The sequence below is a fragment of the Nannobrachium achirus genome (assembly GCF_963921795.1).
Source record: "Nannobrachium achirus genome assembly, chromosome: 2".
NCBI classification, from domain to species: Eukaryota; Metazoa; Chordata; class Actinopteri; order Myctophiformes; family Myctophidae; genus Nannobrachium; species Nannobrachium achirus.
Window position 1 is genome coordinate 31,465,182 of NC_137811.1, and position 10,648 is coordinate 31,475,829.

The following is a 10,648-nucleotide window of genomic DNA, read 5'->3' on the forward strand; positions in this document are numbered from 1 at the left end:
AAGCACACACAGTAAAATCCTCTGTTTCAATGTGTCCTATATTGTAACTCTGGGAGTGTATACAAAATAATGTAACCACATCCCACCAGTTCCATTTGTACGCTTTCATGCAGAGTTTAACAAACACTCAGGATATACAGTAACAGTGTTCATACCCAGGGTGCAGCGGGGTGTAAGGGTTGTTCTTCCCCTTTATTCCAAGTGAAAAAGATGACGGGTGGCGTCGAGGCTTTCAAGACAACACGCAGCGTCGCAGACACTTGTGGATGCAATAAAGACCACGTTTTCAACAAGAGCCCAATAGGCTCTATGCACAGCAGCCATATTGTAAAGCAGGGGTCTTCAACAGGGGGTCCGGGACCCCTAGGGGGTCTTCAGAGTTACTACAGGGGTCAGGGGGTCCTCCAAATCTTTGTGTGATTTTCTTTATATTAAGCACTTGAACTCTAGTGTCCTTATTCTGAGAACTTTTGCCAAAAATAGCAGATCTGCAAGCTCACAACGCCTCGCAGCGCGAGGCGTCGTGAGCTTGTAGATCGGCTATTTTTGGCAAAGAACTTTGGTGTAGAGGTGAAAAAGAGCAGACCAAGTACATAGTGAAAGGTCAAGTTTACTAAGTATTGACAGTTCAAGTGGTTAAATATCTGAAAAGACACATTGGCATGAATCCAAAATACACTGATGATTGTGCTGTCAAACGATGAAACTAAATATATGGAATCTATGAAAAGGTTGTGGGGGTCCCTGCTTCATCTCTCTCTCAACTAAGGAGTCCTTCGCCTGAAAACGTTGAAGACCCCTGGGTTGTGAAGAATTTGGGCCTCTTCCTTACTCCCTTCACAGCTGTTACCAATGATGCTAATGAAGGCCCCGTTCCATTCTGGTCAAGGTGTGTTGATATTGTGCATGTTGGCTCACTACCAGCGGGTCTCAAAGTGTGGTCCACGTACCCTAATGCAGGGGTTCCCAAACTTTTTTGGCTCAGGGCACCCCTATAAAAAATAAAGTTCACCCGAGGCACCCCTACATTATATTCATAGTTTTCACTCCCAGCATCTCATATTTATAGCATATTTTAGTGATTATGTTGCGAGGAAAACATTGAGATAATAGCCATTTTGGTTAGAACTGACTGAAAATAACTTTGTACTTCAAGTTTATAATGATACTAAATATTTTTTTTTAAGTGTCCAGACAAATTCCAAATATTATCAAATTATCTCGCGGCACCCCTGGACTGCCATCACGGCACCCCAGGGTGCTCCGTCACCCATTTTGAAAACCCCTGCCCTAATGGTTCCCTGAGGGGATTCCAAATGACCCCTTAAAAAAGGTGTGTAACTCTGAGAAATGGAACCAAATGGACCCTTTGGTTCCATTTGCACACAAGTTATGCATGGGGGCCCTTGAAATGAAAAAGTGAGAGAACCACTGTGCTGCACTAGATGGAACAGAGCCTTCATCAGAATCATTGGTAGCACCTGTGAAGGAAGTACTGTAAGTCAGCAGCCCAATTTCCTTCCAAGATGGCTACATATAGAGCCTATTGTGTGCAGACTGTTTTCTTCCTTTTGTAAGTCATTGTGTTCTCTGCTCTGCACCTGTCTAATACGTTGCATGTTCCTTCCTCCTCCTTGTGGCGCTCAGACTTTGTCAGAAATGCAACACAACTGAGCAGCGGTGGTGTAAAGTAACTATAGTAAATGTACTTAAAGGAGTAGTTCACCCCAAAATGACTTCTTTTCTATTGATTACTCATGCCATGTAGAGTATTTTTTTGGTTTTTGTTACATTCCTAAGACAAAAATTTGATTTGAGTAAATTTACCCCCATTGATTCCGGATGGGGACCCGTTTCGAAACGGGTCCCCATCCGGAACGAATGGGGGTACATTTATTGTTATCACATTTTTGTCTTAGGAATGCGACAAAAAACTAAAAATATTATTGAACTCTAGTCTCCATGCGGCGTGATACAGTCAAAAGTCATTTTGGGGGTGAACTACTCCTTTAAGTACAGTACCTAAGTACAATGTTGAGGCATTTGTACATTACTTCAGTATTTCTAATTTCCAACACTTTTCCATCTTTGATCCAAATATTGTACTTTTACTCCACTATATTTATTTGAAAACGTATTTGTAGATTGATTAATACTACAAAACCACATCAACCCCTATATACATTTCGGGCATTTTTGGCCATTTGAAAATAGCCGATCTACAAGCTCACAATGTGTCACAGCTTGTAGATCTGCTATTTTCAAAAGATTTTTATACATTTGAAAACTTGAAATGGGACCTTCTGCACAATGAGTACTTAATACTTTTGGTGCTTTAAGTACATTCTGATACCAATACTTTTGTACTTTTACTCAAGTACATTTAGCATTTAAATAAAACATATTAGTACTTTTTCCACCACTGCTGAGCAGGATGGGCTCATGGGGGCCCTGGCCTGTGTTCTGGTATGATTGTACTCTGTGTCACACAGTAGCCTACAGCCACACACTGAGCTGCTGACAGACACACCGCTATATTTAATTTACTGACTTAAAACATCCAGCGTCATTCACAGTCTTTAGTGTGGTGGTCTCCATTCTTTTATCACTCACCTTTGAGCCAGGTTGTGACAGTAGACGTCTAGAGGAAATCTGGCCCAGGGTCACTCGAGCAGGCAGAGAGAGAGAGAGAGAGAGAGAGAGAGAGAGAGAGAGAGAGAGAGAGAGAGAGAGAGAGAGGGACAGACAGACAGACAGACAGACAGACAGACAGACAGACAGACGGAAGGGAGAGAGTGAGAGAGAACTTGAGAGAATATAAGAGTGGAGAGAGAGAAGGAGGCGATAAAGTGAGAGAGAGTATAAGAAAGTGTGTGTGTGTGTGTGTGTGTGTGTGTGTGTGTGTGTGTGTGTGTGTGTGTGTGTGAGAGAGAGAGAGAGAGAGAGAGAGAGAGAGAGAGAGAGAGAGAGGAGGGAGGCGAGGGGCCACCACAGAGATCATTTATATTTCATAGACCTCTCAATTAGTGTCAGTGTTGACGGGGGTGGGGGTGGGGGGGTGTGACGTGCCTGTCTGCTGGAGTGCTCATGCTTGGCCTCGTACCGTCAACCTCCTCAACTCTCTGCCCTCCACCTCTATCTCTGTACCACCCCTGGCCGCAGTACAGAATATAAAGCCTGGTTCATAGGCCTACTTGGTCCAGTGACGTGTCCAGAAATAACTAATCTACTACAAGATCAAAGGTCAAAATCAGATTTTGATATTCCAACCCCTTTGGTCGTTGATTTATTTATTTTCCACCGGTGGGGATATGTTTCATCTGCGCTTGATCAGACTGAATAAATACATGCATTTCTTTTTGGAAAATGTTTGTTATTTGTGTTAATGTTAATATCACACTTTAAAAAAATGTTACAATGTGTTAACCGTTTGTGTTCAAATTAAAAGACCGAAAATAACAGATCTAAAAGCTTTATCAGAACCACATTGCAATGCAACACAATTGTGAGCTTGTAAAGCAGCATTTTTTCGGATTTTTGGATGTACAGTATATATCGTCACTGTTGGGCAGAAGAAACCATCTCCAAGTTTTAGTGTTTTTTCGTAAAGTAAAGCCCTGCTTCATCATACAGGACCGTCGCACAAAACTAGCACAGAACGCCTTAAATCATTTTTTAAATTATAAATACGAAACGAGTGGTTTTGGACATACCCGATGTCTCTGGTTCATATTGACACATTTCCTGGGGCAATCTGCCCAGACCATGCATGTCGTGCATGTCTTCTCTTCTTTTTTAGTTTTTTTACTTTCAAAAAAGCATCTGCAATGCAGTGCATTTGAAACTACATTGCATTGCACAGCATGGGGTGATCACTGCTTGCCTCCTGTGAATTGATTTATTTTAAGTTTTGTTTATTTTATTTTTATTTTGTTGTTGAGTGAGGTCAGCAGACAAAGTGACATGAGAGATGAAAAAACCCGAGTGAAATGTGCCAGTGTCAACCAGAGACATCGGTACTGTACAAGGTTTCCACCCCACAACAACGATTTGTGGCCTAAGTGATTAAGAACAATGGAACCCTGGTTATGAGGAGGTGTGAGTAGTGGTGTGTGGTGATGAATTCACCAGTCTGCAGAGGTGATGTAATGTTACTGTAAGAGTTCTTCCTGAGAACTCCTGTGAGCTTTAGGCTGAAGTGTGTTATTTGGACTTGCCAAAAAGTAAGTGGCAGAAGATTGGCCTATTTGATGACCTCCATCCCTCACTTTCAGTCACTTTACTTTGCGCTCTCTCTTCAATCTCCACAGACTCTCTGCCTTTAGAACCAGAGGAAGACTTTCTCTATACCTTCTCCTCCGTTCTCATCTCCCCTGACACTGCCTCCCCTCCACATCACTCTCTGCTGAACATGCACATATAGACATCAAAGGGGGCTTGAGCCCCTGCCCCTTTATCAGTCTGTCAAAAGTGCCCTTTCCAGACCATAAATGCAGTTATTGCTATGGTGAAAGGAACACGAATGCCCTCTTTTAATGCCATATACCTGAAGGCAGCATTCAAGAGAATTGCCTTGTCCAAACTCTCCTGGACTTGAACGCAGCATCTTATGTTGAAAGAATTGCCCTCTCTGTGTAGAAACCTATGCCATACGCCTCATATCCAGTACTGACTTGATTATGCTTAGTTCAGTGTGGTATCAAACACTGAAAATAGCCGACCTCTGCTATTTTTGATATTTTCACCAAAAGGCCCTTTTAGAGAATTCAGCCCCTGCCTCTCTAACATTCTCTGCACGTCCCTGCTGCTGAAGATGAGGATAAGAGGCTCCTCTACTGTATGTCCAGCTGAGGTCCTGAAATGCGTGTTGTGCCGTCGACATCGCCACCTGTCATGTTGTTGACCCCATGTGCCTTCCTCAATCTTCCAGACCATTGCCACTGAATTACACTTCTTCCATTCATTACCACTCATCCATAACCTCAGGCTGCGTCCTGAATGTCTGCCTTCCAGTCGGCCTCTCTCTCACTCATCGAGAAGCCAACTCTTGACCCCTCCAACATGAAGAACCACAGGCCAGTTTCACTCTCTTCCTTTCTTCTCCAAAAAACCTTTAACAGGTGGTTTATAGTCAAAGCTCTCTCATCTCCCTCTTCACCTCGTATAATAACCCTTTGGATCCAGTCGGGTTCTGTGATTGCACTTCTTGCAGTCACTATATCGTCACTGTCGGGCAGAAACCTCGTATCTCCAAGTTTTAAATGTGTATGTTTTTCAGTAAAGTAAAGCCCTGCTTCACCATACAAGACTGTCACTCAAAACTAGTGAAAACAGCAGATCTACAAGCACACAACGCCTCGGGGTGTGAGGCGTTGTGTGCTTGTAGATTGGCTGTTTTCACTAGTTTAAATATTTTTTAAAATGACAAATACAAAACGAACTGTTTTGGAGATACAAGGTTTCAACCTGACAACAACGATACAGTATGTGAAACTCAGGCTGCATTTCTCTCTCCTCCTCCTTTTCGCCCCGTGTGCTCCATTTGATACAGTCAACTAGCACTAGCACCATTTCTAACCTTTCAATTACACGAGTGGTTCTCTTCCTAGCTGACCTACAGTACCAGACCTACTGAGTTTCTTGGAGAGGTTTGCTTTGATCACCTCGTATGCTCTCTTGACTGGAGTCCCCCAGGGCTCAATTCCTGGTCCCTCTGGCTGTCATTTCTGCGCGGTTACTCCCATCATTACTCTGTGGACAGCACTCCACCACCTCATGTTCTTCCCTGGTAGAATCCCCCCGACAACAACCTAGTTACACCTGTGCAAACTGCCATGGGAGTGTTCCAGGACAACCGGGTGTCCTATAAGGCCCACGTTGCAGCAAACCACAATGATCCTGACTCTCTATAGACTGTCTACCAGTAAGACGCCCTAAGGGCGAGAAGCAACCTTGCGCTGAAACAAGAGACAGATATGAGCGTGATGACATCAGGGATCTCCATATATGGGCATAAAAGGGACAAGGACAGAATTAATTTGCAAGTGGGGTTGCGGTGACGCGAGTCACACTTGCAAATTAATTCTGTCCTGGTCATATATGGAGCGTGACATGAGGCGTGACTGACCGACTGACGCACATGAGCTGCAGGTTTTCATAGTAAACGCGACCTACGGTCGTAATCAGAAGGGCATCAAAACGATACAACCCCTCTGAAATCGCACTTTTAGCTTGGTGCATAGTCAGTCATACACGACCTCGTCTCAGAAAGTAACGGGAAATATATGGACTGACCAAATCAAAACATGTTCAAAACAGGTGTTGCTGGGTGTCAGGAGGTCAGTGCCATGCACTGTACAGCTTATCTCCAGAAGGAGGCGCTATAAACAGGCCCCAGGCTCAGGTGTCCAGATGGTAGACGGGCCAGCTAAGGATAGATGCACTATCTCTCTTCCACTCTTTAATTTTTTCCCCCTACAACTCTCTGTCTCTCACTTACTCTCCAAGCTAGAAGCTCCAGCTGCTGGGCTATGGTCCGTCTGATGTTCCCCTGGGGCCCATTTAACCAGGGAAGCAGAGGAGAGGAGAGGAGAGGAGAGGAGAGGAGAGGAGAGGAGAGGAGAGGAGAGGAGAGGGCATGTGCTACTTGTATATCGTCACTGTCGGGCAGAAACCTTGTATCTCCAAGTTTCAAAATAGTATGTTCTTTCATAAATTCAAGCCCTGCTTCATCGTACAAGGCAGTCGCACAAAAGTAGTGAAAACAGCAGATCTTCAAGCACACAACGCCTCGCGGTGCGAGGCGTTGTGTGCTTGTAGATCGGCTGTTTTCACTAGTTTAAATCATTTTTAAAACGATAAATACAAACCCAAACGGTTTTGGACATACACGGTTTCCACCCGACAACGACGATATATATTTAGGGAGAAGGAGGGGGGGGGGGGGGAGGTAGCAGTGATTGCAGGAGGTCTCCATTGGGAGGGCTAAACAGTGTGAGTGGGAGGGCCGGGGGGACAACCAGACGGCACAGTATTCAACACAGTATACTCTGTGGTCCAATTGGTGGCCATGGGCGGGTCAGAGGTTAAACCTAAGGGGCACCAGCGATTGGTTCCCCCGAGATAGAGGCCCCAGCAGCGCACAACTGGCCAGGAGCTCATCTCTCTCTCTCTCTCTCTCTCTCTCTCTCTCTCTCTCTCTCTCTGTACCAGAGCGCAACCTTGAGAGTGGCTGCTGGATTTCTTGTCCAATCTCCCCCCCACCCCACTCCCCACTCCTCCCCGCTCACCCTTTCTGCTCTCCCTTTCTCTATACTCGCCGAGCAATTACCGCTAAAGGAAGAGACCAGGTGCTCTGGGGTATACAGTAGGCGAGTGTGTGTGTGTGTGTGTGTGTGTGTGTGTGTGTGTGTGTGTGTATGTGTGTGTGTGTGTGTGTGTGTGTGTGTGTGTGTGTGTGTGTGTGTGTGTGTGTGTGTGTGTGTGTGTGTGTGTGTGTGTGTGTGTGTGTGCAATGTGCGTGGGTGGCGGTAAACCTTGGGTCAGGGCCTCTCGTTGTATTCCTGATGCGCTAGGTAGCTAGCAGAAATAGCTGCTGTGAGCACTCTAGGGCAGGCCCAGGGCTAGGATTACCAAGGGCTGTGAATTAGGGAGGAAGAGCAGGGTCGAGGGGGCTAAGTGTGCGTGCGTGCGTGCGTGCGTGCGTGCGTGCGTGCGTGCGTGCGTGCGTGCGTGCGTGTGCATCTAGGTCTGCACTGCTGATCTAAGCAGAGATTAAATGGCTTTGGCTTTAGAAGGGTAACAACAGATCTGCAAACATTTTTCACATACGCAACCATTCTGAACGTGGTTCTATTAGAGCAATGGAAGCTTTTTTTCTTTGGAAGTCTTGGTTAATTCAAAGAAAACACATCGAAGTCAATGGGGAAATCTCGCTCTTTCGAACGACCGTCATTTTCGACAAAGGAGCGTCGGGAGGGTTAGGGACTCACCCCACGGAGGTTAGGTTTAGGGTAAGGGTTAGAGTTGGGTGTCGAACAGATGGCACGTAGTAACAGCGAAACGCTCCCAATGGGCCATCAACGGACAGAAATGTTCATTGGTCCTGCATGAGAACTATGGCTGTTAATTTGATATGTCTCTCATTTAAAGGTCAGTTCAGAGCTTTGCAATCATTTGGCTGATAAGAGTTCTAATTCAACTGGACGCTTGTTTATGCTACGACCCAGCAGGGCTTCCATCATGGTCCCTTACACTCAGCTCGTCATCATGATGTACAACACATTACATATCAGCAACAACACTAAAAACAACTAGACTGCACTCTGTGGAGGTGGCAGAGGATGCCATTCACACAGGGTTCCTTCCATGGAGATCGCTGAGGGAGCGTGTGTGTGTTGTTTGCATCTCTGGGGTCAACCTACTGTAGTAGGGGTCTAATTATTATTTGAGAACAGCCATGTTTCTGGTTCCGATTTGTATTTGGTCGGGGAATCGAGGACTTCTGTGGCTGTTGGTAAGGCAATTTACTTTTCTTTTCTTTTGGGGTTTTTTAGCTCCTTTTCTCCAAACTTTTGTCCTTATGCCAATTCATTCCTCCTACTAGCCTGGGAACTAGACAAATCTTCCATTGCAAAAACAAATTGCCCTCGGTAGATTTGGTATGGCACCGCTCAGTTGTGATTGGACATCACTCCCTCCGAAAGTAGTAAGGGACCAATCAGGGCCCAGTATGCAAATATGGAAAGGGTTTATCGCCAGAGGCGTTTTTTAATCTGCCCCAGCTTGGAAATGCAGGTTCCACACACACACACACACGCACGCACGCACGCACGCACGCACGCACGCACGCACGCACGCACGCACGCACACACACACACACACACACACACACACACACACACACACACACACACACACACACACACACACACACACACAATTGTTACATTCATGCCAATAAAGCTAAATGAATTTAATTGATATGAGTCTGGCCATGCAAGGCTAGTATCCTACTGACTTACCTGCCGTGAGGAATCCCCACCAGGAAGAAGTAGGGCCTCTTGACAAAGCTGTATGCAGCACAGTGGATTCAAACCCTCAGCCTCTGCAATGCTGCACTTTACAACTGTACCACAGAGCACCGGCATTTCACATTCTTGTGGCAATAGTAGAATATATTCAATATGCATATGTCGTGAGACTTATGTAGCATTGACTGTTCTCAACACTTTATATATATTTTGGTTTTATTACCTACGTTTACGATTGCTCTGTATTGTTGATTCTTCTTCCTTGTTTGTTGTTTCACTGTGTACAGTATTTCTTATTTTTAATACTTCCATGTAACTTTGTAACCTTAACTGCTGTGCCGCCTCTGGGCTATCTATCTAATATCTGCCTTTAGATATTAAGTTGATCTGTGGCAAGAATGATTTTAAAATGGTATCAATTTATGCACACAAATGTTGCATCATTTGCGACTAAGCCCTCCTCCCCTCGTTTATGTAACTGGCTTTTAACTCATGATACAATGTTTTGTATTTGTCGCCAAATATGTTGTAACACTTGCCTTGCCATTCTGCACATCACAAGGGCCACGGTGGAAATACGGTAAGTCTGTGACTGAATTCATTGTGCCATAATGGATGATTTAAACGTATACATGTTTTTATTTAATTTGTCAAATAAATCAAATCAAATGTGTGTCTGCATCTGTAAGCACTGTGTGCATGGCTGTGTGTGCGCCGTGCGTGTGTGTGTGTGTGTGTGTGTGTGTGTGTGTGTGTGTGTGTGTGTGTGTGTGTGTGTGTGTGTGTGTGTGTGTGTGAGCAGGCAGTGATCATGGAGCAGTCTGAACGGAGCAGAGGCCAGCTGAGGAGAGCTGCAGCTCTGGGCTCCAGTGACTAGTGGGAAATTAATTAAGAGTGAAACAGCAGCGGGAGGGGAGATAGGAGAGAGAGAGAGAGAGAGAGGATAGAGAGAGAGAGAGAAAGAAAGAGAGAGGGAGAGAGACTCCAGGCGTGAGCTTCCCAGAGGATACTCCTATCATCATCATTGTCTCTCTCTGCCTCCCTCCCTCCAGCCGCCCTTATCCCCTGTTTGTTTACATCTGTTTCCCGGCATCCATGTTCTCTTTGCTCTGCCTCTACCCATTAGGCCCTCTCAACAACAACATCATTTCAGGACACAACACTGAAAGCAACGCGCTGGCAACCACCAAGGCCAGCCAAAGAACTTATGCTATGCCTCTCCGCATCGCTAGCTCCGGTCATTAGTGACCGGCGCTGTATAGCGCTGTAACATCGGTGAGATTCCTTTTGGAGGAGGATCCACCAAAGGAAGGGTTAGCGTTTGCTAACGGTTAGCCCTGGCCTGCCGCTAGCTGCTATGTGTGGGTGTTGTACTGTGTACAGTAGCAGCGTACAGTAGAGGAGGACTTCATATCGTTTGTCAACTGTGTTCCCTGTGGGGGTGAGCTGTGATAAGCTGCAGCGTGGCTCACCAGAGGACTGGATCACAACTCTCTCCCTCTCTACCTCTCTCTGTCTCCCTCTCTCTCTCTCTCCCTCTCTCTCTCTCTCTCTCTCTCTCTCTCTCTCTGTCTCTGTCTCTCTCTCTCTCTCTCTCTCTCTCTCTCTCTCTCTCC